This window comes from Athene cunicularia (genome assembly GCF_003259725.1).
Source record: "Athene cunicularia isolate RWA chromosome 1 unlocalized genomic scaffold, athCun1 chr1_part2, whole genome shotgun sequence".
NCBI lineage: Eukaryota > Metazoa > Chordata > Aves > Strigiformes > Strigidae > Athene > Athene cunicularia.
This window is the reverse complement of record NW_020799092.1, coordinates 27,944,863-27,972,261: the sequence shown is the minus strand read 5'-3', so window position 1 is coordinate 27,972,261 and position 27,399 is coordinate 27,944,863. Positions and strand designations below refer to the sequence as shown.

The following is a 27,399-nucleotide window of genomic DNA, read 5'->3' as shown; positions in this document are numbered from 1 at the left end:
AAAAAGATCACGAAGGCAGTGGCAAGCAGAAATTTGCAAAGCTGTGGTAATTTAATAATTGCAAGTCATAAAGCAAGATCCCACTTTTCTTCTCCTGTCAGAGCTGGGGTGAAGTGACATTAGTGCACACGAAAGAAGATTGCTTCTGCAGGCTTCCTGGGGTAGGGACAGGGCCCTTCGGCGGGGCGTACCAAGCCGAACAAAACCCAGCCTCCTCCCTTGCTGCAGTAATAAATAATTACTGAACCAAAACAGATAAGGGCAATTACCAACAATCTCGAGAAAGATTATTTTAATATGGAACAGAGCGCCGTTAGAGCAATTAAACTGCTTGTAGAAAAACCCCAAAACTCAGCAGGATTTTAACATCTGCAGGTAGGCAAATCTATCAACACCACTGCTGTGTTTTCAGTCAGGCACAGCTTATACCCCGGGCCCAATCTGTTCCGTGGTGCTGCTTTTTCTGCCGTGCTTTGCTACTCCTCCTGCCCACAGAACTATATGTGCTTTAGCAGTGGGAAGAAGCGATCCCTGCCTACCGTAGTGATAGTTTATGCAGCCCTTTTGCTTGCTGTTACGAAAGTCCCTTCACACCCCGCCACACACACGCAGGGGAAGTCTGCCTCAAATTCAGAAATGTTTGCTTCTGAGCAGGAACGGAGGCGAAGAATGGAAGTATGTGACAGAGGTCTGGGAGGGAGGGGAGCTTCTCTGCACATCACGACATGAGAAATACAAAAATAATTTCAAAGTGGCAAACCCAGAATCCAATTCACAACACTTACCCCGGTATCAACATTCTAAAAAAAAGGCATTACATAATCTGAATGCCACGAAGTAATAAAAATACAGCTTGGTTTTGTGCTAGCAAGGTCTTAACTCACTTATTCAGATGAGAAGCATCTGGTATCGAACTGAATTTCTTTTACTATGTGAGATACGTTTCCTCTCATGTGAGCTGCATCGTGGAAAACATTTGTGAACGTTTTTCAGTACATATTGTGTGAAGTTTACATTCTTTTTCTTTCAAAATATTGCATATTTGGGTGGAATAACAAGAGATAACACCCAGACCTGCATGTAGACTATCCATTCTAGTCGAGTCTTCAGAACATTCGGGGCTTCCCAAGCACAGGGACCAGAGAGGATGCTCCGTTTCTTCTCTTCGCACCTCTTTCTGCAAGAGGGATCTTGCTGAGGGGTAACTAATACTCAAACATGGGTAAACGGACATGCAAAGGAGCACCATAGTGTCCAGAAATTTCCAAAGAGGTGGCAAAAGAAGTGACTTCCTCTCAGGTGGATTTGCTACCCATGTGCAGCTCATACACAGAGACACAAGTTCTCCAGGTGATTTTACATTATCAGCATCTTTCTAATTAAATTTCAATAGCTTTAAAAGGCTATTACTGCTTATAAGATTCACTTCCAAACCCTGGATCTTTGCTCTTCTTTTCTCTCATACATTTTTAGAGAATTACACTTCTAATGATGGGATTAATATTAAGCCATTTCATTATAAATGGGTTGGATGTACTGTTAATGGCTTGAATTAATCTGCATTTGGCGAGCATGTCTCTGCCTTTGTCCTTCCTTCCAAAAGAAATTTAGAACGACAGATTCATTAGATGTCATCAATAAAACGCCTGCAAGGTTAACCTGTGAGATAGGACTGGACACCTTTTATAAGAAGGGAAACTCAGCGTGCCTTTCTAATAATCACAGAAATTAGATAAAGCTCGGAGTTTTTTATTTGCTTGTTTTTTCTCCGCTTCCCAGTAACTGTAACAGTGGCTTTAATCCTGAGGGCTCAGCTCTTTTTGTTTTCTGTCAGGTGTATGACAGTGGAAACGCAAATGCTCACGCATTCGGGCTTGCCAAATCTAGTGAGGTTGGTTTTGAGAAGGCCTTAGTCTCCTGGCTGGTGTCTTGGCCACTGCTGGGGCCGGGGCTGTGCTGACCCTGGTGGCCACCGCGCCGTGGCTCCTCGTGCCTTCCCCAGAGCCAGCCCCCCGCCAGACTCCCACTGCACGTGCAAGCAGAGCTCAGGTCATGGTTTGCTTTCTGGAAAGGGGTTAGGGAATCGGGCAGCACTAAAAGGAGGGAAAAAAAGCCTTCCTGAATCATCTCCCCCTTTGCCACAGGGCCGTCTCCACCTCCCGCTTGGCACGGAGGCGTCTGTGGCGGGTCCTGCTGGACGCGAGAGAGCAGATGGGGATGCTGACGGGGTAAGCAGTGCTCCTTCCAAGGAACAAACCCTCCCTCCGAGGGGAGGATGATTTCCATGACTCACCTTTTGATAACGGTACAAAAGGAGCGTTTGGGGAGTCGTTCTTATCGACCGCGTTATTGGCCACATAAATCAACAAGACCTCCTAGAACAGTCACGGGCCTGACCTACTGCAGCAGGTCCGGCACTGTCTGAACCGGGGCACAGGGAAGAGGGACATCGCTTCGGCTTCTGCCTAGCTTTGAAGTGAACTATTGCAGACAAGAGGAAAAAAGAGAAGAAAAAAAAGATCGATTTTCCTTTTGGCAAATATTTGGCTACAAGGATCTGCTCATCTGTCATTTGTCTTGCCTTGAGAATTGGCCTTTGCAGAACAAAACAAACAAACACTGCTACGCTGTACGGCATTTTGTATTGACATAAGAGCCTCGCTGAGGATAACAGACATTTATAGAGCAATTCATATGACTTTAAAATTATACACCTTTGCCTTTGCTTGGCATTGTTTAATCTAATAGTTTGCATTTGTTATTTGAAATGTATGCAGAGCAGATCGTGTCACTGATGTCTGTTAAGACTTAGCATTTGCGTGCGTGGTGACATCCTGTCCCCAGGACAGGATTTCATGTGGGCAGTCGCCCAAGGCTGTGTGCCCCACCTATCCCTTGGGGGGGCAGAGAAGGGCTGCACCAGCACAGATTCCCCAGAAGACCCGTATACACCACAGTACAATCTTCCACTGTATGGGATGGATCAGAAATACAAAATATGAACTGCTACACTTGCTCTGATCGTGCTCAAGCTTGATCCTCTTCCCTGGAGAGTCACTGCCAATTGCCAAAGGTTGGCACAATGCTGCAGCTTCTCCAGAGCTGCCATGTGGACAGGCAAAATTCAGGGACATGAAGGCAGCTCACTCATCCCTGACAGCTCATCCTTCCCATTTCCTACACCCACTCACACACCACCCTCCCTGCCTCGTGAGCACGAGCATGGTGAAACAGGGAATTGGGCATTAATTGCCAGAAGTCTTATCCTGTGGGTACTTTCTGGGGGATAACAACTTCAGAGCCAGCCTCCTGTGATGCACAGCCAGGACTCGGTCATCAGAAAGACAGAAAATGTCCTGTGTCTGTTGGAATAATTTAATTCTTGGTGAAACTTCAGCCAAAGTCTGTTATCCTGCAGGAAGACTGAATTTGGACCATTAGCATCCATATTCTGAACTTCACACTCCCCTGTCTCGCTTTGCTTTAGTATGACAAAACAAATACATGTATGTATAATTTAATTGTCTAGCTGACAACGCAGAGATGAAAACTCCAGGGACAGACAGTTATTCATGCCTGAATGTAGGGCTCACATTCACATTTATGCAGCTGGATAAGCATTCTGACTATCAGGGTTATTATCACAACAAGATTCTTAAAGGCAGCTGATCCAAATAGCTTCAACAGAAACACCATTCAACCCCAGCTCTTTTCTCTTCTTCTGGGGTCCAGGAAGCCTTCAGTAAGTAGATGATACACAAAGTACACCTTTGGGGAAGATAAATCTTAGAAGTTTTGTTTGATACTGAAGCACCACGTTTTACTGACAATCAGTGAAAAGGGAAAGATTCACAATGCATATTACTATTTTCACACAAGTTCTAGGCTTTTTTTCCAAGCAACGTTAACTTTTCAAGCACGTTAAAAACCAGTGCAAAGCTAGGAATACCCTGACACTCAAAGCTCTCGTGATTCAACTAAAGCTACACCTGGGAGTTACGTGAAATAATATCTTAGAATCCCAGAACCATCTGGGTTGGCAAAGCCCCTGCAGCTCCTCCAGTCCCACCATGACCCTCCCCTGACCGTTCCCAACTCCACCAGACCCCTCAGCGCTGGCTCAGCCCGACTCTTCAACCCCTCCAGGGATCCCGGGGACTCCCCCCTGCCCTGGGCAGCCCATTCCAACGCCCAACAGCCCCTTCTGCACAGAAATCCTTCCTCAGAGCCAGCCTGACCCTGCCCTGGGCAGCTTGAGGCCATTCCCTCGGGGCCTGGCGCTGGGGCCTTGGCTCCAGAGACTCATCCCCCCTCTCTGCCCCCTCCTGGCAGGGAGTTGCCGAGGGCCAGGAGGTCTCCCCTCAGCCTCCTCTTCTCCAGACTGAACCCCCCCAGTTCCCCCAGCCGCTCCCCACCCATAAGACACGTGCTCCAGGACATCTTCAGTGATGTCAGAGAAGACAAACAGGGACTTTGAGTGAATACCAGTGGAGCACAGTAAAATCTGCTTGCCAGTGGCTTTGCTGTCACCCAGCACCATGGGAACAGGACAGTTCTTCAGGGATCCTTGCTAGAACCGGGACGTGACAGTGCTGATGCTACAATCAAAGCTGTCTTTTAACCCAGGCCCCCTGCAGATGGGGCCACCGTGACACATCAGCCACAATCGACCCTCGGCAAATGGCTGCCTGCCCCCAAGACCACAGGTCCTAGGCGTGGGGGCACCGTCACGATTGGGGAATGCTCCTCAGTGTTTCAAAGGGAAGATTTTGTACGGGGGTGTGAGAACAAGGCTTATGGTTAGCTTTTTGGGGAACACAGTGCGTGTACCTGCTGGCGGAAAGGTTCACTCTATGAGTTTGGTGATGTCTGCCCTTGACCGGGAGTGAAAACACGACCCAGCAACGGTACACTGAAAACGGAAACAAGTTTTTGGCCTTGGATAGTCCTTTTTAGTAAAGAAAGAATGGTTGTTTCAGTAAATAATGACAGATATTATTAAAAGAGCTGTTTTCTACATTTTTGCTAGTAAAAATAGCTCTAACACTACCTGAAGAGCAGTTTAATTTTTTTCCTTAGGGTATGGGGACAAAGCAATATGCAGTACCGGAGCCAAAGAAAAGCTTGCTTTGGGTGTTGTTAAATGGACTCCACTCTGTGAAAACATGAATGTTAACAGAGGTACAAAACCGAGACAAGCTTTGGGGCACGAAAGCTCTCCCGAAATTCAAAGGTGGAATTAAGAGCTAAACACAGCCGAGGACAAATGCCAGCCAGCAGAATTGTGTGCGCAAGGCGGGGTATGTTAATGGCTCAGACAATCTGAAGGAAAAGGTGGTTGGTCCCTGCGAAATGACAGTATTGGTAACGTTATTCTGAAGCGTTAAGCCGCGTGAGGCTGCGGGGACGGGGAAGCACTGCAGCTCCACCAGCAACCAGACTGCTCGTGGCAACTCATCGCTCACCTGAGCCAGGCTGCAAGCGGCGGCGCTTCCTTTGCTGCGCTGTGACGCTGTGGATGCTGGAGATTCGAGGATTAGGATATGTGACATTTTCACAGCACGAGCCTCAAGCCAACAGGCTCTTAAATCACCAAGTGTCCAAACAGTTTTCATTGTGCTTTCATCCATTCCCTGCTAAGGAAGATCAGCAGGGGAAAAAACTGCCTCCATATATGAAACGAGAATAGCACAACACCTGCTGGGTTGGAAACTGTATTCATGAGGTACGTAAATGAGTTGACAACAGGAGGACGCTGTAACTGGTCCTGCAGCATAAACTCTGCTGCAGTGAATGCAGCTTTCCCAAGATATTTGGGGTTCATGAACTAAAGCCTGGCTATTACAGAAGGAAACAGTGTGTGTTGTTCAGAAAGCCGACAAAATGCAGGAAGATTAGCCTCATCTCAGGGACAACAAATAAAACTAGATTAAAGCAACAATTCCAAATTATCAAGAAGGTTTAAGAGTCTCGCAGATGTCCATCCCTAGAAGCTATAAAAAGCGTCCAAAGCTATGAAGATCAGCCAGTCCCAGCCTTCCCCAGCCAAGTGCACATTACTTCATAGGTCCAGGAGCACATTTTACTGATAGGGTTAAGTATGGTATTTGTCACTGGGATGAGACACTGCAGATACTGGTGTGTGCTGAGCAGTGTCCCCACCCGCATCTCCTGGAGTCCCTCTGTACTGGTGCCAGCGTCAGAAAATGAGGTAGCGCACGGCCGTGGCGGACTGAGGGGCCCCAGCTGGCTCTCAGGCAGAGGCAATAGAGCCACAGGAATGTACTACTCCTTTTCAGGCAGGCTAACGAACCTGGGCAAGGCACCACATTAACTGAGCTTCCAGCCCACAGGTAAGACTCACCTCTGACGTTTTCTGCTGTGAAGACATGCCCTGAGGTCTCAGAGCTGACCCTGAGCAGGAGGCTGGCCAGAGACCTCCTGCAGCCCTTCCTAACTTCAATTATCTGACCATCCTGTGAAGCAACCCATCATGAAATCTGGTAAGGAAAATGCAAAATTACTTCCTACCAGTAAACAGCAAGTGCCCGATTTCTGCTATTTTTTTTTCCTCTGAAGACAAGTCTTCTTCTCAAACATAAGGGCAAAGTAAAGCCTTTTAATCTAGAAGTCAGATTTTGTAATATGCTATAAACAAGCTGCCTCCATGGGGAATTAATGTCATTTCGTGGGATTAGTGAAGTAAATAAATGCTTATCCAATGGAAGCGAGCATGCTTTTGACCATTAGCTTCGAAATGAGTAGGAGAAAAAGATCTAGTCCTGGATCATCTCATCCAGCGACTAAATACCAACTACATATCAACAAAATGCTGAAGGATTTTAACTGCCCAAAGTAATTTCTGGTTCCAATTAACTTTTTTCCTCCCTTCTTTTTAAAATTTTGTCCGTATGTAATCTGGTATATTGATAATGAAACTTGCCATGAGTCCTTTTCTAGGACATTCTTCAATTAAACTAAATATAGCCATAAAATCCTCTGTTAGATAAGATAATAGAGTGCTGCAGCAATGGTCTGCCAGCTGCTAACAAGAGCTGTTAACTCCCTGAGAGAGTCAGAGGGCTGGGACTGCTGTGAAACCCTTCAACAACCACAGTAATACGGATGTGGACCAGCGAAGAGCAGGGCTAGAGCAACCTGAAAGTACACGGTATAACACCTGCACAGACTTCTAGAGGCCAGCACAGTTCAGATGTGGCTTTAGAAAACCTGTACGGTTTAACTGGAATAAAACCAGATCACAGCTCAGATCCCGTAACGGAGATGAACAAAGTTGTTTGGTTACTGCTGGAACAGCGCTGAAATTATTGTTTATGCTGGTAAATTCCTGAGTTAAGATGACTGCCTGATTTAGCTAACAGGAGATGCTTATTGTTTGCCTTTGGGAAAGGGTGAATGTGACTGTTAAAGACACATTTTTCTCAAGGAAAGGCCCAGACGTGGTGGTGGAGGAGAGTGAGTGGGTTAACTCACAGCACTCAGGCTGCTATTACAGCCTTGTCCACACAGCCAATGTTTTCTGTTGTAGCATTATAATTATACTGCTGCCATTAGATATGATGAGGTGATACGTACACATAACGGACTGAAAACATTCTATTCACACAGCCACAAGCATGAACACAGTGTGAAGGTAACAAAAACAGAAAGAAAAAGAAAAAAAGAGGAAGAGAAATAAAGAGAAAAAATGGAAAGGGAAGAGGAAGGGGAACTGTACCTTGCAGCAGAATGAGGATGCCCAGGTAGGGGATTACAAACGTTTCCGAACAGCCAAGGGTCTCGGCAGCTCAGGCTGAGGAGAGGCAGGGGTCGGTTCTGTCACCAGGCTGGACAGGGAGATGTCCTCCCTCCCTCATGCCACAGTCTATTTCAGCCACATTAAGCCACCCTAATTACATCGTATAATGACAGCATTTTAATTTCTCATTCTAATCTGTCACAGTATAGCTTTATACAGACCAGTACGGAACTGGTCACATTGGACATCCTTATCTATGAAACATCCAACCACAACCACCTAGGCAGAGTTTTTAGGCAGAGTCCACCTAGACTCAGTATGTAGAAAAAAAATTAAACACTGAGAAAATAAAATTCTCCAGGGTGCGTCTTCCAAAAAGACGCCAACTGATCCCCACTCCTTTCTCCCACACTGAGGAATCTGACTTGGTGGCTGCCCTTGCCTTACGTTGCGTGGGCTCTTGAGGCAGAATGGTTTGAATCTTACCCTAAATCTACATATACACAGGAAGAACAGTAGTAGGAATTGTCTACAGAAGAAGCAAGGAAAAGGTGGTGAGCGCTGTACCTGTTAATAAATCAGATGAGTCACCAGTGCAACAGTCTGTGTAACCGTGCTCTGTGTGCTGGCAGATAAACAGGAGGTTTCAGCCTACTCACAGCTAATGCAGTTACTGGTAAGGAAGGGGCCACTTGCTGCGAGGTGGCCTCTCATTTGGTGAAGGATGGAAATTCAACCTTGACCCTTCCTTTTATTTAGAAAGGGGGAAGAAGTGAATGGGAGAGCGGGATGTGCAATTAGTGATTGATTTGGTAGCGCTTCACTGTTTGCTGCTGTAAACTTGTTTTAAGATGGGAGCGTAAGTTTAACAAGCTGGGACACCCATCTGAAGAGCACGGATGGATCATGCTGGAGTTACAGTCCCACTGGGTCAGTACTTGCCTTGACATTGTATCCCAGTATCCCAGAATCATCCGGGCTGGAAAAGCCCCTGCAGCTCCTCCAGCCCAACCATGACCCTCCCCTGACCGTTCCCAACTCCCCCAGATCCCTCAGCGCTGGCTCAGCCCGACTCTTCAACCCCTCCAGGGATCCCGGGGACTCCCCCCTGCCCTGGGCAGCCCATTCCAACGCCCAACAGCCCCTTCTGCACAGAAATCCTTCCTCAGAGCCAGGCTAAAATGAACATGGATAGGAACATCCAAATGAATATGGGTGTATGCGCACAGTGTAGTTGAAGCACCTGGGCACAAATCACCTCAGTCCTATAAATGTGTCACTGCATTAGCCTGGGACTGTGTCCAGGTAAGAGGCAAGAGCTCTCAGAAAATCAACATTTCTGAACTGCTTTAAACCTGCAGAGAGCTCAGGCAATCCGTGGTGACCTTGTTTCTCCTAAGCCCAATGTGTAAGGATGAAATATGGGCATCCGGGAGAGATGTGAGTAACTGATGTGAGGAAGAAGAGCTAGGGCAGAAGGAGAATGAGGGGAAGGAAAACAGGATGGCCGTGGGCTCTCACAGCTTGCCTTTTCAAAACTGGAACGCCTGAAGCACGCTGGCAGTTTCCTTCAGGTAACCTTAACTTTGTCTACACGGCCAGGGAAAGCTCCCCACAGCGTCCCCTTGCAGGAGCCTCCCCAGGAGGACTGTGACGGCAGGCACGGACGCCTTCGCCACAACCACTGTGAACGGAAAAGGAGAGTCTCCAGGTCTTGGAGGCAGCCTCACCTGTATTTTCATTTAGAATTCCATTGCCTGCAGGATTGCGGCTTCAGGAGCCGCTGCCAAAAGGCCCTGTGAGATGACTCATCCCCTCTCGGAGCACCTCGCTGCGTTAATGGTGCAGAAAAGGCAGGGAAAGTGCTTCGGGCTGTGTCGCGTCCGAGGTCTGGCGGCCACGGGAACAGATGGGAGGGAGGTATGAGCCCGGCGGGGAACGTTTGCAGTCAGCGCCTCCTCTGCACCCCGAGGTGGGTGCCCGGAGCACCCCCACGCCGCAGAGGGGGGCACAGCTGGGAGGGTGCAAAAGGCGGCTCTGGCCAAGGCAGACGCTCCCTCCTGCTCTCCCATGCCCAGCCCCAGGCTGGGGCACAGACCGTGTATCAAAGGCGTTACGAAGCTGATGTAGGAAGAAGGTTTAAATACTTGAACTTCTTCTACTCAAACAATTTCTTTATATTCCTCAAAGCAAAAAGGTTGGGGTAAACAGAATACAAGGCCGCAATGTAGGTAGACCCCTGTTAAGGATAATTTTCTCATACTAATTGCTCTTCCCAGGCACTGGACGGGACGGGACTCCTGCAGATATCTTACGGATGAGCTGGAGACTATTTCGCACAATACCAGGTTTAAACTGCCTTCTCAAAAGAATAAACCAGCTTTGCTACAGTAGGGTTCAATAATCTCAGCTGAACATCTCTTCATTTATTTGAATTTTGAGAAATTATACTTAGACATTTTCCAGTCCCAACTTTTTAAAAGAGTCTTTGGAACATTTTAGCTAGAAATTGCAGTGAAACAATCGTCAATTTTGATGTCATGGTTGTTAAAAATAACAATGCCAATTTACAAATGCACTGAGTGGCTATGATGGGAGATGTCTACTATTTACAAAACATTTTTGTAGTTATCTGGTAGTTCAAGCTTCTGAAATCACTTGAGAATCTCTGGGAAGTGAAGTTTAATTCAGCCTCTTGGCATGTGTAATTAGTTTGTTGCCTTAGCTACTCCTCAGATGAATCTGTTACATCCAAATTAAGCTTGAGCCAACACATCTGTGTTGGGCTGTCGGTTAAAAATGAGACTGAGACGCCTGCACATACAGGGTTTAAGCAATACAAAAAAAATCTGATAATTGTACTTACTCTGCTCATGTTACTGGGGGTTTATAATTGCGTTTAATATGTTCAGCAGTATGAAGATTTTTATTCTCTAGCTTTATTTGCATTCAGGGATATCAGCTTCTTGTTAACGATCTAGTAGAAGTCGATAATTTAAATTCAAGCCGCACTGAGGTACATCTGCTTGGACAGATTCAGCAGTGCCAATTCACTCTGTCCAAAGCAGTTTCAGGCTTAGCATGGAGAACCTGCTTTAAAGACGATGTTATGAGACTGAGAGTTTGGTCTTTTTCACTTGATCTGATATTGAAATTACGCAGACAGAGGAAGTTCAATCCCGTTGCGCACAGGGGGGTCTCTGGCAGCCCCGGCTGCCCCACCAGAAGAGCTCAGGTCTCCTGCAGGGTCCCGTGTCACATCTGCCACGCCGACGTCCCAGACACCCCATGGCATCACAAATGCCCTGCGGGCTTGGGATGACACAGCTGATATTTTCCTTCAGTGCCACAAGGGGCAGCTCATATATTATTAGATAGGTCAAATAGCTCACGCGCATTAAACGAGCCCAGCAGAAGACTCTGCTGACCTGCATAAGCTGAACAGCTGGAGCGGGAGAAGTAAATACGAAGTCAAAGAGAACACTGAAAACATTCCAAGTTGGTCCTTCCTCACTAAGAGAGCTATACAATCTGCAAAATACTTCAATTTGGGTTTTTTTTAGGTAACTAAAAGCGTTTAATAACACAGCGGCTGAGTGTGTTGAGCATCAGTTTGAGAACTTTATGAAGGTCAAGTATGCCGGAACGTCTGCAACTAATTATTTTTAAATACCTTCCAAAGCAAGTGTGCTCAGAATGACTGTCCAGCAGGCTCTCCCTACCCATACACACACCCCCCCGCCCATACCATGAATTGACTGCTGAAAGTCAGACTCCAGGTCCAGCAGGTACTTGTGGATATGCCCAGCTACAGAAGGGAGTAACTCTCCCCACCCACCACCACGCTGGTGGTACCGTGTACTCAGTTTTGATCTGTGTGTGACTTAGCTCCTCTGCTTGAGGACCAGCGTGAGCTGGACATTGCTCTGCTGACTCCCACCCCCTGAAACGTGCAGGTGGCCACGCTGCTTGCAGCGCCCGCGCTCCCGCCTCAGCTGGCTGCGGGATGCACAAAGACCTGGCTGCCACCGAGAAGGATGGGGGTGAGATTCTCTATTTCTGCTGATACTGTGATAAAAGCTGAACCTCCCTCCCACAGCCATATTATTGACATTAGACTTGATCAGGGCTTTTGGGTCACTTCAGGTATCACAATTTCTAAACTATATATAAATCACGTATCCGCAAATATTTATGATGCAAAGCTAGATATAACAGCAGGAAAATATTAGGGCTTCAGCTGACACTGCTTAGGTACACTCATCAATTTTTAGCGGTGTAAATGTGTTCATACTAAAACACTGAGTATATTTCTTGAATTCTATGTTAAGCACAAAAAATATATTTCAAGTGACGTAAAAATTACACGTAGCTTCAGTTGAAATCAGGACAGGACTCGGAGCAGAGTCTGAATAGCAGAACTCTTCAGTCATCACGACTTTCCCAAAGTCACTTCTCAGAGTATAATTGTACTTTAAGTACTATTCAATCCACTTATGTTCCACAGTTATAAATTGCCTCTTTTTTTTTTTTTTTTTCCCCCCCTTATTGAGTAACATTTTGTGGCTTCCAGCTTACATTTCTCCTTGACAGACTGAACTTAAATCAGAAGGACCAGATACTCGGGGTTTTTATCTAGGGGAAGCTTAGCAGTGAAGTGTGCTTGCTCCATAAGCTCTGTCACCGACAATTACTGGAAAACAAAATCAGGAAAATGTTGCCTAGTCCAAAGTTCCTTTCCGAAACTACCATCTGCAGTCAAGAGGTAATTAACTTGCTGTATTGATTCAGAGCTCCTGCGGGGGGGGAAATCAGTAAGTTATCAGCAAGGCTGTTAATGCAAATTTCTTATTTACCAACACGGCTTGCTAAGAAGTACTGCACACTATTACTGAAATGAAAAATGTGTCGCTTGTAAATTTGAAATGTTTTCATTTAGAGTTGGCTTTAATGGCTCCTTATTTCTCCTATTAATATGCAAATAGGGAAGCAATCTTGTTTAAGCAGTGACCCATGATTTATGCTACCTGAGCACATTTTCCAGTAGAAACAATGGAATTTGTAATCATGAAAAAAGAACGTATGCAGAGGTAGGGAAGAGAGCGTGTGTTGGATGTGCACAGTTGACATTTCTGCAACGACAACAAACCGTACACAAGTTTTCCGAGCAGGTCTCCCAGAGCCAGTGGCTGGCCCTGTGCGGTGCAGGTGTGACTGTTTTTGAGGGGGAGGGAGGTGAGCTCCTGCGTGTCTCGCTCAGCGCTGGTCATGCCTCCCGCTGCGTCCCGGGCACCCCGGGGCACCACCCTGGGAGTTTCTGTGGTAGCTCAGCTTCCTTTTAACGCATCTTTTCGTTGCCTGAGTGGCTAGAGGCCAGTTCAAAACCAGAGAGCCAGATTTACATTTTCCTAGTGACTGAGCGGTTCACGGCCTCCTTACCGGTCACGATTCTACACCACCATTGCAGTGAATGCCTGACTGAATATTTAGGAGACCCGAGGCCTGTAAGACCCGTATGTTACAAAAACATCTAGGACATGGTTAAATTTACTCACTGCAATTAGTCGCACTCATTTTGGTGAGACTCTTTTCTTTCACATAAGACTCGAGGAAAATTGCTATAGCACATATCAGCAGAGACTGCATGAAGCGTGTCTCCTACTTCCCTAAACCCTTTCTGATACACACAACTGCTTGATAAAAATAAAAAGCCTTGAGAATTATGTATATAGAGTGTGTGTGAGCGCTAGACTGAAACAACACCTTGCACTTTGAAGGACAAAATGCCTCCCCTATCTGGAATAATTGCTGAAGAGTTCAGCTGAGAAAGCTGGTACTGAAACCATTACTGCTTTTTGGTATTAAGACCCTTATGGCTGTCCTGGGATCTTACAGGTGGCTCACTGCATATTTGAGTGTCTCCATTTAATTAAGCACTGCGCAATGTTGGTACAACCGAGACGGAGTCTCAGGGCCCAAGATCCTGACTCAGAGCACATTAACATCAACGCAAAGACTCCCATCAACCCTGATGGGTTTAGGTCAGGCTATAATTGCGTTGAAAATGTTGAAAAAACCTTCCTGAACTTGTCAGGGAATTTCACAGGCATGAGACAGACATATTTTTGCTCTTTACAATAAAAAATTAGCTTTTCGTTCAAATTAAATCCATTGTTCTGCTTAAAATATATGTCTCAAGGCTTTTCAACTTCATCTTGACTAACTACTGAAACAACTGAAATCTGGAAGAGAAGCCTACTTACAAAAAAAAGCAAGCAGTTATAAACTGACATGTGTCATAACAGAATGCAACACATCTGCATCACTTAGAAAAGCTTCTTCACTAAAATACCATGTTAAGAAAAGCGGTAGAGGAACCAACCTAAATGAAAAGGTGAACGTAGCCTCTCACATCCCTGTTTTTGCCTCCCTCCTATCACCTTCTTTTGTCCCTTTCCCATATGTGGGGCACCCTAGACTTTTGTTTCTGGTTTGGTTTCCCAAAGCATTGTTTTTACTTGCCACGGTGTTTGAGAAACGACTTGACTTACTGGAGAGGGAAGGGACATCACCTCGCCTCTGAGAGCCGCCGGCCGTGCCCCGCTGTGCCCTCAGGAAGAGCCACCAGGAGGGGACGGGGAAGAGCAGGTCACATCACACGGGAGATGCTTTCCACAAGGATCCTTGGGGGCAGCAACGTGGCGTTTGCTGTGACCTAACAAGGCACAGAAAGCCGGCGGACGGTGAGCAGGACTGGGGGAAAGGACCTAGATTGCAGGGTGCAGTAGGCAAGGGACAATGCTTAATTACCAAGACCTTTTTTTCATCCCCTCCAGTTTCAGTTTTCTCCTTTTTTAAAAGTTCTTTTGTTCATGATCTCAGAGCTTTAGCTAGTTTGAGGGTTCAGAATTTCTGTACAAAAAAAAAAAAATTGATTCCATGCTTTTGCCAAGAATAACCAACAAGAGTAAGATTTGACATTTGTTCCTTTCTTCCTCCTTTCCCTTAACGTTCTATCTTTTGTCAGTGTAGAAAATAGAGGGGACAGGGAGAAAAGAAAAAAATGTACAAGCCCAGACAGGGAAAATTATTTTTGTCATTTGTGTAGGAAAATGAAAAATGGCTAAAAAGTTTCCACCAAATGACACTGAACACTTCAGTTAAAACACAGTTATCATTTGTCATGAGCTCTAGTTTGGGAGCGTCTTTTTGATTTATGAACTGCAAAGTTATTCATTGAAATAATGTGCACATTTCTAAGCTCTGAAAACAGAAAAGCGAGCAAAAAGTTAAAATTCAGCTCACTGGTTTGTTGAGTGTTATTTACTCAGTTATGATGCTGGTAACTCACTTTTGATCCTGACCTCTAGTCTCTTGCTTTTATGGACTCTCTGGTGATAAGAGACTCGAGCTGCTGAGCAAGTAGAAGAAAAAAACATGATCCGCAGGGTCTGGTGGAACCACACTTATTGCTCCAGTTATCACACCCGCCTGGTCCGACAGAGCCTGCGGCAAATCGCTCCCTGTGCTGAACTGGCCAGAGAGGGGACTGGTACAAACGGCTGTTCCTCGGGAAAGATAACAGTGATTTATTGGGTTAAGGAACGAGGCTTTTTCTGCTGACACCAGCCACCCCGGGGATCGCATGCAGAGACAGAAAGCATTAATCATCAGGACAACAAGGTGAAGCCGTTTGTAGCCCTTGTGTACACCAAGCCAGAGGTGTTTTTCCAGGTACTGATCGGAGCAAACACTCAGATGGAGTTCTTGGCTTCTCGTCTTTTGTTTTCACTGGAGTTCATGACAAAATAAAGAGATGCCACATTCGGCCACCATTTCAGGAAGTTATGTGCCATAGGGCCTCGTCAGCTCACCGATGTGGTGAACATAAAGGAGATATAAATCCCTGACGCAGAAGCTCCTAAGCAGTATTGCCTTGCTGAGGGCTCTTTTGCATTTTTTGAGCTCTCCAACTTTGTTCAGTTGTGCAGAACGTAAGCAGACGACTTGTCTGTCTTTCCCAAGAAGCTCCTTACTTGAGATGGACCCACAGCGTGGTACAGACACAGAGGAGGCTTTCTGACGGGTATTAGTCCAAAATAACACAAAGTTTTCAGCATATATGTGAAACACCCCCCACACCCTTGTTTCGCCAGTTATCAGGCCTAGCATAAAGGCCACAGCCAGCATAAAGATGAACCAATAACCAGATTGGATTTGACACAAAAGGGTCAGTCCATGGGTGAGCACTGGGGGTGCAAACCAGTCACTCAGGTTATACATAATCGACATCAATCCCACTGACCCCAACAACGACACCGCACGACCAGCAATGGGTGCAAGAAACAGTGAAATAGAGTCTCCCGAGAAGGGACGGGAGACAGCCAGGGCAACAAGCCAAACACATCAGCCCAAGGAACCCACACACTGAATCTCTGCACAGCCCGCGTTTACAAAAGCCAGAGCTGAGCGGAGCCCAGTCCCAGGGAGGCGGGAGGTCCTTCCCCAACAGGGAACTCTGCCCAGGGCACCCACCTCACACACAGACACTGCCCCTCCTGCCAGGGGTCCCGGCTGTTCTCCCTGCTGGGACCCCTGACCTTGGGTTACTCACTGCGGGACCCCTGGGGCTCCTTTACCCAACGGCTCTGTCTGCCAGGCCGCCCACCCTGGGGGGAAGCCTAAAGGGAAACTCCCCCCCCTTGGGAAGGGCTGGGGGGATCACCCAGATGTCAGCATCAGTGTGAGGCTTGGGGTTAAACCCCAGCATTTCAACCCTCAACAACATCCCTGTGACTGCAAATACAAAGTACCGATAGAGAAAAGGCAGAAAGGTGGGAAGACTGGGAGTCATGAGCACGACTATTGTGACCACGTTTATTATTTAACCGCACTGATAGACAACACTAAGCAGGTAAGAAGGCCTGGTGCAGGCCAGCAAAGCCTGCTGTCCCTGCAGCATCCTCTCTGAACCCTCTGCAGAGGAGGAGCGGGTAAATGGCTCCATTTTACAGACGGGAATGGGCACCCGGTGACGTGAAGGTGTTTTATCAGCCTGTTCAGCAGACAACCCCAGCACTAGGAAATAGAGCTCGTGCTTCTTAAGGCAAATTTTACTTTCTATCCACAAGGTATTTTATTCTCCATTTAAGTACACTCCTCTATAAAACATCCATTGTGCAGAAAAACCCGTATTAGGTCAGAAGAACGAATTTAGGGAAAACACTATGAAGAGGGATGTTGCTTATTCTGTCACTTAACACGCTGGGAGTGCATTAAGCTTGCGAGGCACAGCCTGCTCTTGGTACAACATAAACACTGACGGCATTCAAGGCACACAGGCACTGGGACGGAGAGACACAGCCCATCGAAACGAGTGGAAGAGGCAACCCTTGATTTTCATAAGCTTTGTATCCAGTTCTGAGAGACGGGTTGGGCAAAATCTCCCTTTGGACTGATGCACAGAGCGAGCCGAGGGGAACGGCTAACGGAGCAAAGTCATCGCAAGCAAAACACAAGGAAGCAGGCTGAGCAGCAGTGCCTGGAAGGGTTCTTTTACAAATACAAATCTCGTCTCGCTTGTGAAACTCACCGTTTGCCTACAAACCAAGATTTTTTTAAAAGGGAAGAAGTAGCAAAAAGCAGGTATGGCTCATGATAAATCAGTCCCAAAGTTCACGTATCTGATCAGATGAACTTTGCTTTAGGGATTTAAAAATGCCCAGATCTCATTGCTTTGGTTAAAAGCTACTGCCTAAGCCGTGTCCTGTTGTGGATCGGTTATTTTGCTGCAAGGTAAATGATTCAACACGAAGACATTCTGCAAAAGGCTCCTTACCTCAGCACGGAGCAAACTATGTCTTCAGCATTTTACTATTCATAGCTCCCGACCCCGTCGGGGAGTCAAGGGCAGAGGGGCAACTGCGATGGCAGATCAGGTTCCGCGGGCACGAGCCATCGGGTGCGGATTCGCAGGGGAACATCCATCCCTCAGGTCTGATGAAGCAGTTTCCGTTTCGTCAGAAACTGTGATGATTTTTTTTTTTTTCCCCTTTTCTGAGGATTAACAGGTGTTTATGTATCAAAAGTACTCTGACTCTGGTTGCTGCTGAACGTCTGCAAAATAAATCAAGCAGCCATCCTAGCTGTAGCAATATGTTGACAGTGTAAAAGGCTGTAGGTATTTATGAACAAAAGAAAAAAGGGAGGCGCTTGCTGCACTGCAGACAGGTGACAATTAACTCATTTTAAATACTACCTTGGTATGCTACGGGTAGGCTAGATGGCATTTAACGTGCTATTCCTATCATGCTAAATACTAATTAAATACCCGCATTTCATAGGGTTCTCCCATCCTGCAGTACTTTACCAACTCGTTCCAGCCTTTCAATAACAATTTAACACCCTCATGCCAAGCTGTGGAAAATCATCTTGCAGCTGCGGCATCTGCTCGCAGGCTAACCCTGCAGCTAGCTGTGGTGATGGCATCAAAGCCATGCCTCCGTACCCCGCGGGGTTGGGCAGCCAAAGACTGGGCGTTCTCTCATTTCCTCACCACTTTTCAAATGAGAGGTGTTTGGTTAAGATAAATGCGCGTTTGTATTATTTTAATCAAAGAAACCCACAGTGACATTCCTAAGTCGTCCTCTTAGAGGAAATTTGCTGCATGGAGGAGAATGAAATCACGTGCTCATTTGGGGCAAAACTTTGGGGAAAAAGCAATGTAGCTGGTGGTTACAATTTCACAGCATCATCTGGGTTGGAAAAGCCCTTGAACTCCTCCAGCCCAACCATGACCCTCCCCTGACCGTTCCCAACTCCCCCAGATCCCTCAGCGCTGGCTCAGCCCGACTCTTCAACCCCCCCAGGGATCCCGGGGACTCCCCCCTGCCCTGGGCAGCCCATTCCAACGCCCAACAGCCCCTTCTGCACAGAAATCCTTCCTCAGAGCCAGCCTGACCCTGCCCTGGGCAGCTTGAGGCCATTACTTCTTGTCCTATTTTTATTACCTTGTCCTAATTTATTACATGACATTCTGCTCTTCACTTACAATGATATAAACCTTTATCCATGGGTACTTTTATATTAGAAAAAGCCCAGAAAACGAGTCTGTATGCTACTTTTCATATTGTTTTTAAGCCTAGAATACCATTTTTCCAAAGCAACTAGTAACGTTTGGTGTCCATCTCCTAGCACCTTGAAGGAACATATTTTTCCAAGACTAAGTAGTCAGACTGCTTGAGGTAATGCCTTAGGTTGGCAGAGCTCCTCATCACCTGTTTGTTCAACTCAAGCCAACAAACTGAAGTAGCCTGCGCACGTGGCTGCCGACACGCAGAACACATCCGCCTGCTGTGCGGAACATCCACTCGTCACATCTGGACAAAATGCCGAGATGGGGCTTCCAGGTGATGGGACAACAGGCCTTTCTGTGCCCACTGGGCACTCAACGCCACTCTCATCTTCAGGCAGTGCCTTTAATAATCCCTTATGTCCCTTGTTTCTAACCAGAGAGATCTCTTCCTGAAAGAAAACCCACCTTGGTATTTTTTGGTGATAATTTCTTGAAATCTTACCATTTATGGCCTCCTAAAATAAAACTGTTACGTGTGAGGGAGGTGATTAATGAGGAATGCGTTAACTATCCTTATTCTAACCAACACTTGCCCTCACTGAGAACAAGGATAATCGTCAAAGCCTGAACTGTTTGCAAAATTTATACAAAGAATGATGCATTTTAGTGGGGAAAAAAATGAGAATAACGTTTTGCTTTTATGACAGATTGGATTTGGATTTTGTAAGAGGTAGGATGGCCTTTAAAACAACTGCAGTGTTTTTTTCAATATTCCACAGATTTTATTTTCCTGGCCTTTCTTAAATAAGAGTGAAAAGAAAAAAGTAGACTTAACTACTCTTCACAGCTTGCTTCCTCTTAAATTCATTTACAATCCCTCACAGAAGCCCTGATCCTTCAAAAGAATTCCATGTGTAGATAATCTTGTAATAAATTATGTCCCCTTACGGTGTTATTTTCTGTATCTGTAGTCATTAATAAAACACAGCTTTAAGAGGTAAAGCAAATTAGAGCTGGTTAGGCATCATCCATCTTTTCCTCTCCCATAAATTCTGTGTGTGCGAGCCTGAACGTTTCAATGAGAGAATTAGAATTAAAAACAAAAAACAAAAAACAAAAAAAAAAAAAAAAAAACCAAAAAAAAAAAAAAAAAAAAAAAAAAAACCAAAAATCCTTAAATAATTAAAATCAAATGCCCTGGTGAACGGTGAGCAGCCAATGAACATTTCTGAGAGTTTTATCACTTAAAGAAGAAAACCCTATTTTTGGTTTTTCTTTCATCAGCCCAGGAACTTGATAACCCGTTTGTATTTCAAAGGCTTGCATTTTTTTGAGAGACATAATTCCAGAATTTCTGATGACCTTTAGTTGCAACAAAACACTTGTAATTGTCTGATTTTCTTTATTTAGGACTATTACTATAATACTTTTCATGTTATTAAAAAAAAATATTACTGAAAGAGGCTGCCAAAGAAAGCTGATTACAGTCAGCTTCATCCTTTCTAAGATACAGGGATGTTTTAAATATTCTTACGTCTATTATCCACTCACAGGCTTATATAATTGTTCAAATTTACTAATTTCATTTACATGATAGTATTGTTCCTATTTTACGATCACATACTAAAAACCTATTATTATATTTCATGATCTCATTTTAAGACTATTACATTTATCTTTGCTGTTCTACATTACTACCACGAATACATCGCACCTACAGCCTATGATTAGTTCTTTTATATTTCTTGTCACATTAAGAAGGCAATATAGAAATTAATATCACAAAAATAACTTGCTGCCACTAACTTACCTAGACATTTCCAACACATGTATTTTTGAGTGATTGCTAAGCTCGGGAGACACGGAGAGATAGATGTTGGGATGTTATGTTCTAATTGCCTTTCCCCAAAATTGCTGCTATGCCAAATATTTTCCCATCAGAATGGGAACAGGATTCTGCTTGTATGAGGCCTTGACAATGGAAGGCAGATATCTACAGAAATGAACGGCATCTTGGCGTTGCTTCCACGTTTCCCCACAAATCTCAGCTCGCCCTTAGACTCGGGCTTCGTCCCTTATTTTCAGTCTGATCACACAGTGGAGTTTTGGGGTGTTCGGCCCGTGCAGACTCAGGCGTCGGCACATGAGATTTATATAGTATATTGGTTGTATCAGACTTCCAAAAATGCTTCCTGGTGACAATATCCACTTGGTCTCAGGGAGCCCATGAAGTTACAGGAGACATTCTGAATGCGAGTCTGCTTTCAGAACAGACGTCGGTGCTGACATTTTGGTACCAAGAGAGCAGCCAGGGTGGAAGAGGACTCGCTGAGCAGGAGACGTGGCATTTACAGGAGAGCTGCATTTCTCTCTGCAGTCTGTTCAGGTGACTTTTCCAGATGACTCGAGACCACCAGGGGCACCTGTGGGTACCACAGCCCCGTGCAGGGGCAGTTTGTGTCCCGGGTGGAGGAAGGTTGCTGTCTGGGACCTGGACAGCTCAGGTACGTAACCCCACATCCCACTGGAATCAGATGACCTAAAGTGAAATATATTCCTTGTCCTCTTTTCTTTGCTACTGACTGTACATTTTCCCTGACAATAGCATATCTCATTGCTTATTCAACAGCCGGTGTTTCCCTGCCCCCCTGCTCCCATTTTACTGAAGTCTTCCTCCCCTCACACTTGCCCTAAGCAGTAAGTTTTTAAAGGACTCAGCCTGGCATCAACATAATTTTATTTTTAAAACTGCTTCTTCTGTGTGGCTTAGGATTTTCAAGACAATGTGCTCAAGGGAGAGCGGCTGAGCTGGGCACGTCCATTTTTCTCTCATGCAATACTGCCATAAGAATGATCCTGCTTCATCTGATATTGCTTCTCAAATTCATGGTTTTTAAGACGGCCACTCAGCTGGTATAAGTTGAAACCATGTTACTGGGGGCCAGCTCAGTTTGTGCCTGGGGAAAACATGCCCCTTTATTCATGAATCAGCAAACTTTCCAGCTAGTCTACAAAGGAACCTTTTCTCCTGTAAAGCAGCTCTATTTTGTCTGGTCTGTAGTGACAGATGCAGGTCATCTTGTGTCACCCAGGCTGGGCGAGGAGGGGATGGGGAGCAGCCCCGAGGAGGAGGACTTGGGGGTGTTGGGGGATGGCAAACTGCCTGTGAGGCAGCAAGGTGTGCTGGCTGCACCCAGAGCAGGGGGGGCACAGGGCCGGGGGGGGATTCTCCCCCTCTGCTCCGCTCTGGGAGACCCCCCTGCAGGGCTGGGTCCAGCTCTGGGGCACCAACAGCAGAAGGACACGGACCTGCTCCAGCGGGGCCAGAGGAGGCCACGGAGATGCTGGGGGGGCTGGAGCCCCCCTGTGAGGACAGGCTGGGAGAGTTGGGGGGTTCAGCTGGAGGAGAGAAGGATTCGGGGAGACCTTAGAGCGGCCCCCCAGGTCTGGAAGGGGGGAGGAACAGGATGAGGGGGAACAGTTTTAAACCAAAAGAGAGGAGATTTAGATGAGACCCAAGGCAGAAATTCTCCCCTGTGAGGGGGTGAGGCCCTGGCACAGGCTGCCCAGAGAAGCTGGGGCTGCCCCCTCCCTGGAAGGGTTCAAGGCCGGGCTGGACGGGGCTTTGGGCAACCTGGGCTGGTGGAAGGTGGCCCTGCCCGGGGCAGGGGGTGGGATGGATGGGCTGTAAGGTCCCTTCCCACCCAAACCAGCCTGGGATTCTATGATTACATGAAACACAGCTAGGATTTCTTCTTGGAACTGAAATTCATACAGATACTTGCAGTGCTACAGGTGCCAGCAGCAGTGCCATGCTAACAGACCTGTATTTAACTTCCATCACATCAGTAAGTTGAGCGGTAGAACCACTTGCTCAGGGGGGCAATTCTGATGCCACGTAAGGGTGGTAAAAGGCAAAGACCCATTAAGGCTATGGAAGGAAAAGGCTGGACGAGGTCTTTAGTATGGGATACGGTTGCACGCTAACACCAGCTCTGCGATCACAGCACCACGGCAAAATGTTCTGATTGTTCACACAGCGGTAGGAGGCCCTGGCTGGGTGCAGAGCCCCGAGCTCAGCCCTGCCAGGAAAGCGCCGCTGGGAGAGCTCCTGCCCAAGGGGTTTGAATTGAGGCAGAGGAAGGGTCTGTCCAAGCATCATCTTCAGTTTCACGAGAAGTGAGGCACACAGAACGGAGACACCCAATTCCTCCAGCTAGGAGCTGATTCCAGGGCAGCCAAATGCCCAAACTGTTATTGTCCTCCACAAGCTTGGGTCAAAGTGGGGCACCACAGATCATGCAGAAATGTGCAGCAGAGGCCAGGCCCGAGTGAAACCTGCTGGGTCCCAGTCTAGCGCACTAAATGCAACATCATTAACCGTTCTTGTGTGGTTTACATTTCCTTTCCCTAGAGTGAAATTGTTTTCCCCCTGTCTTTTTCCTGTCTCAGATATTTGTATTGTATTATATCCCCTTCACATAGATTTACATTTATTTACTGTAAATGAGAAAACTCACAGATTCACGTCATAGATCACGTTTTAAGATCTCATCAATTTGCGCTGGACCTTTCCACTATAAAGCACTGATGTAAGTTCCCTCTCACAGACACAATTCTCCAGGATATACACATAAGGAGAGATGAGGGATATTTTTCCTTCTGGTACACTGTCATTGTTCTGACAATTTAATTTAGTTTCCTATAATTTGTCTCTTTAGTGCCAGTTTCTAAATGCCCAATTCATTCACACCACGACGGGATCATTCCTTCCCTTTATCCCACCCTGGGGTACCTTCTCCGACCCACACCGCTGGGCAGCCTTAGGCTCTGTCCCCATCACCTCCCAGCTGTCCCCAGCTGTGAAAGGCCACAGCACTCGCCCATTGAATCAATAAACCTTCTTTAATGGGTCCTTCAATGGCTCCGCTCAGGATGAATGAGCCAGCAGCCAGGCAGAAACGTCCAGAAATGGCCAGCAGCCAGCCCGTTCCCACGCGAGGCAGCAGAAACCCAGCAAGGTCAGGAGCTAGAGCTAGTTTCAGCTCGTGTGGGCTGACACACCAACGCCGCTTCTTAAAGACGCTGTTTGAAACATGTGGATGACAAAGAGAAAACCCCTGCCAGAGCCTCCCTCACCTACAGCCACCCCCTAACAACCACAGGAGACTCAACTGCATTTACCTGCCCCACATTAAGCATGTTCTCGCATCCATCCTTCTTTAACCACCTCAACGTGCGTTGTGTGAGTTTAAAAGTAGCCAGATGTGTAAATACACGATCCACTGCCACTCTAGACTGATTGGATTACTATAAATCGAGCTTTTAAAATACCAAGGTGGTGTGTGGGGAAGGCACTGCAAAAAGGCATTTCTAACAAGCCAGGCGGGGTTTATTCCACACAGACCCTGTTTCCTACCTGCTTGGGGCCACCAGAAGAGTTAAGCCCTACAAGTGTTTCGCAAACAGGCAGATGCTCTCTGCCCCACTGCTCTGCACGGACTTCCCACTGCGCTGCGCTCAGCTCCCTGTCCCCCTCCCACCTCCACTACCCCCTCCCCTTTCTCCTCCTTCACAGACGTTCCTTTTCCAATTTATTAGGTTCTTTAACTGGTTTTGCACATTGTCACGGAATTCTGCAACTTTGTGATGCAGGGCCGGTTTCCAAAAGCACGGTCCCAGAGGAGGGTTGTTAGTGCTCTGCACCACTCACTATCTGGGTCAGAGCTGCTCGACCGTTATAATCCTGTTTCTACAACGGACAACGTTCCCAGCTCTTACTTAAATGAGCATTCCTGTGCTGGGCCAGTGTGCTCTAATACCTTCTCTCCTTGCACGGTAGCTTTAGGGACAAGCCATAAATGAAAAGCAGATACAACATCCCGAAATACAAAGAGTTCATTTAAAAAAAACAGAGGACTCCATAAAAAGGGCTGAAGCACTGAACTGAGTGTATATGCTGCAGGATAACCCCAGCTTAAAGGTCCTGCCAGAATTAGGGTCATTTTTGCAAGCATTTGGCAGGATGTTTTACAGCTATTTAAAAACACTCTTTGTATCCTCAGTTACAAACATTTAGTAGTTCCTGTCAGCTACATGTTTAAGCACTTCTTTAGGATGGAAAAAGGGGAACTCGGGGCCCTCAGGCCAGGCAGAGCAGCGCATCCCGAAGCCCAGGAGGGAAGGTGTGGTACAAGAAAGATCAACCATCACTAGTTTATATGCTGCTGGACAGTGGCACTAAGCAACCTACCTAAGATATTTCAAAGTCCCAAATGACCCTTAGCCTGGAAGAATTACCTCAGGAAACCAGAGCAGCTCAGCAGGTCTGAGAAATCACAAGCAGGAAGGGTGTGTGGAGATGATAGTGCCCGAGAGTCGTGTAAAAGGTTCTCTGCGGCTCTGAGACTCCACCTGCATGCGAGGCATGGCTTCTGTAAGGCTCTTAAGAGCTGCTTCATAATAACTCTTGTTTCTGCTGTATATCCATTTAAAAGGCTTTTAAAAAAAGCTTGTAGTTTATTATTCCCACGCATGCCGTTTGTGTAAGCACCGGGCAGATACAGCCAGTACTGCATGCGTTCTGTTAAAAGCTTTTAATAATACACGATGAACCAGATGGGAAAAAGGTCAAGTCAATAGCTGTAACAAGACTATATAAACTACGTTGCACTGAACATTAAAACTAGTTGTTTTTCTAGCACTCAAGACCGTTTCTTTGTGTTGTTCCTCTGCGATACGTTAGAAACAAATTTGCTTTGTGTTCTCTTTCTTCATGGCTGCAATGGCTATGGGTGCGCAGGAGAAAGAAGCCGGGTGACACCCACAGCTTAGACAGATGAGCTCTGCCAAATCTTGCCGTTAGTCATTCAAGGTAACGCTAGGCCCAGCTGCCTGCCTAACCCTCTTGGTGAAGGTTGCTGCAAAGTAAAGTCAACAGAAATGAGGCAGTTGCTCCTGTGAAGAGCCTGATACCTTAATGCATACTCACTGGCTTAAAACAAAATTCTGAATTCTGCCCGCAAACTGCAGGGCTGAAGATGCAGGTTCGCCCGCAGTCTGCCTTAGAGGGCCGGTAACACCCGGCAGGGAGACTGGAGAGAAAGCTGGGTCACATCTTAAACCTCACCAGTGAGATGTGCAAGGGCTCATCAGTCAAACCCTAGCGCATTTCCCTCCTTTGTCTCTACTGAATTGGAGGCCGAAAAATGGGGGATTGCTAGTTTTATGCCAACAAATCTTATTCTTGTCTAACACAGCTGGATTAAATGCTCTTTGAGGCTTTATGATCCAGAATTACTGTCCCCTAGCTATAGAATATATGTCTTGATAATAATTTCACAGATTTTATAAGCCTGTATCTAGCTGGGCCTCCAACCAGAATGAGAATTATAACCTCATCTGAGAAAAGGATTATGACTACATCCCCCCCCCATCACTGAGAAGTTGTTCCCTGAGGACTCACAAGACAGGGCTCATAGATGCTTAATCTCATGAAAGAACTAAGTCATAGTGACACAGGTGCCAAAAGGAAGAATTACACCGGTTTTTCAGCTGCACACAGAACATACTGGAAAACAGCTTCTTCCTAATTACCAAAAAGAATCCACAGCACAATGCTCGACTGCAAAGTCTTCCTTCGTTTTCATAAGGCTCACACCGCCCTGCTTACCACTGCGGAGTGCCCAGCTTGGATAACCAACTCCTGGGGGCTCATTAACTCCTTCCTAGGTGATGCACACCTGAACTAAAAAAAACAACAACAAAAAACAAAAAAAAAAAACCCCACACAAACAAAAAACCAAACAAACAAAAAAAACCCAACAAACTCTTTCTGTGACTATGTTGCCATAAGATGGTTACCCATAAATCTCTGGAAAGCTGTGAAAACACTCCTCGGGGACAAAATAATTGCTGATGATTCAGTCAGAAAAGTGATAGTAAAGGTTAACTGTCTAGAAAAGAATATTTTTCTAATAGAGATGCAGCGTGAGGAAACTAAAGTCGGAATTCTCTCATTTCTAAAGCACGTCAGAATTGAATCAGGCGGCTTTTTAAAAAGGTCAAAGCCATATCTATTAAAAATGTTGGAAGCAGAACACAAACATTCCTTTTTTGAACAGGTAAAACAAAAGACACCGATGTATGGGAGTAGAAAAGGACTTCACTGAGGACCTCATGACCTTCGTGAATTAATTCACAACCATTTAACGGAAGCTCTGCACAAATTCCAGCCACAGGTTAAGACCCTTTAACCAGTAAGTAACAAGGACAAAAAAATAAAAAATCACAGTTCTTCAGATCAAAAAACTCCTGTGACCAACACAGGTCCAGGGTGATTTGTAAAATCTGCATATAGCTTACACATTTCTGTGAAGCCATTAGATAACAGTCAAGAGGTGATGAGCCACCAGCTTCTGAAATTCTCCAAGTGAAATGAGCTGACAAAGGAGAGATGGGAAAGGGCTGTCAAAGAAAAGATGCTCTGGAAACACGGGAGAGACGAGAGGCCAGACAGAAATGTTTCAGAGCTTGCTCCTGAGTACCTGAACCCATCCCAAGGAAG

General features: G+C 46.2%; 1 protein-coding gene across 5 annotated transcripts in view; it reads right to left on the bottom strand.

Moving 5' to 3' along the window:
• Nucleotides 1-7,846, bottom strand: part of SHISAL1 (shisa like 1) — a 123,840-nt gene extending 115,994 nt beyond the window's left edge. For all 5 annotated transcript variants that reach the window (XM_026867732.1, XM_026867733.1, XM_026867735.1 and 2 more), the window contains exon 1: nucleotides 7,739-7,846. The gene's annotated coding sequence lies outside the window, so the exon portion shown is untranslated. The remainder of the gene's footprint in view (nucleotides 1-7,738) is intronic.
• Between the last annotated feature and the right edge of the window lie 19,553 nt (nucleotides 7,847-27,399).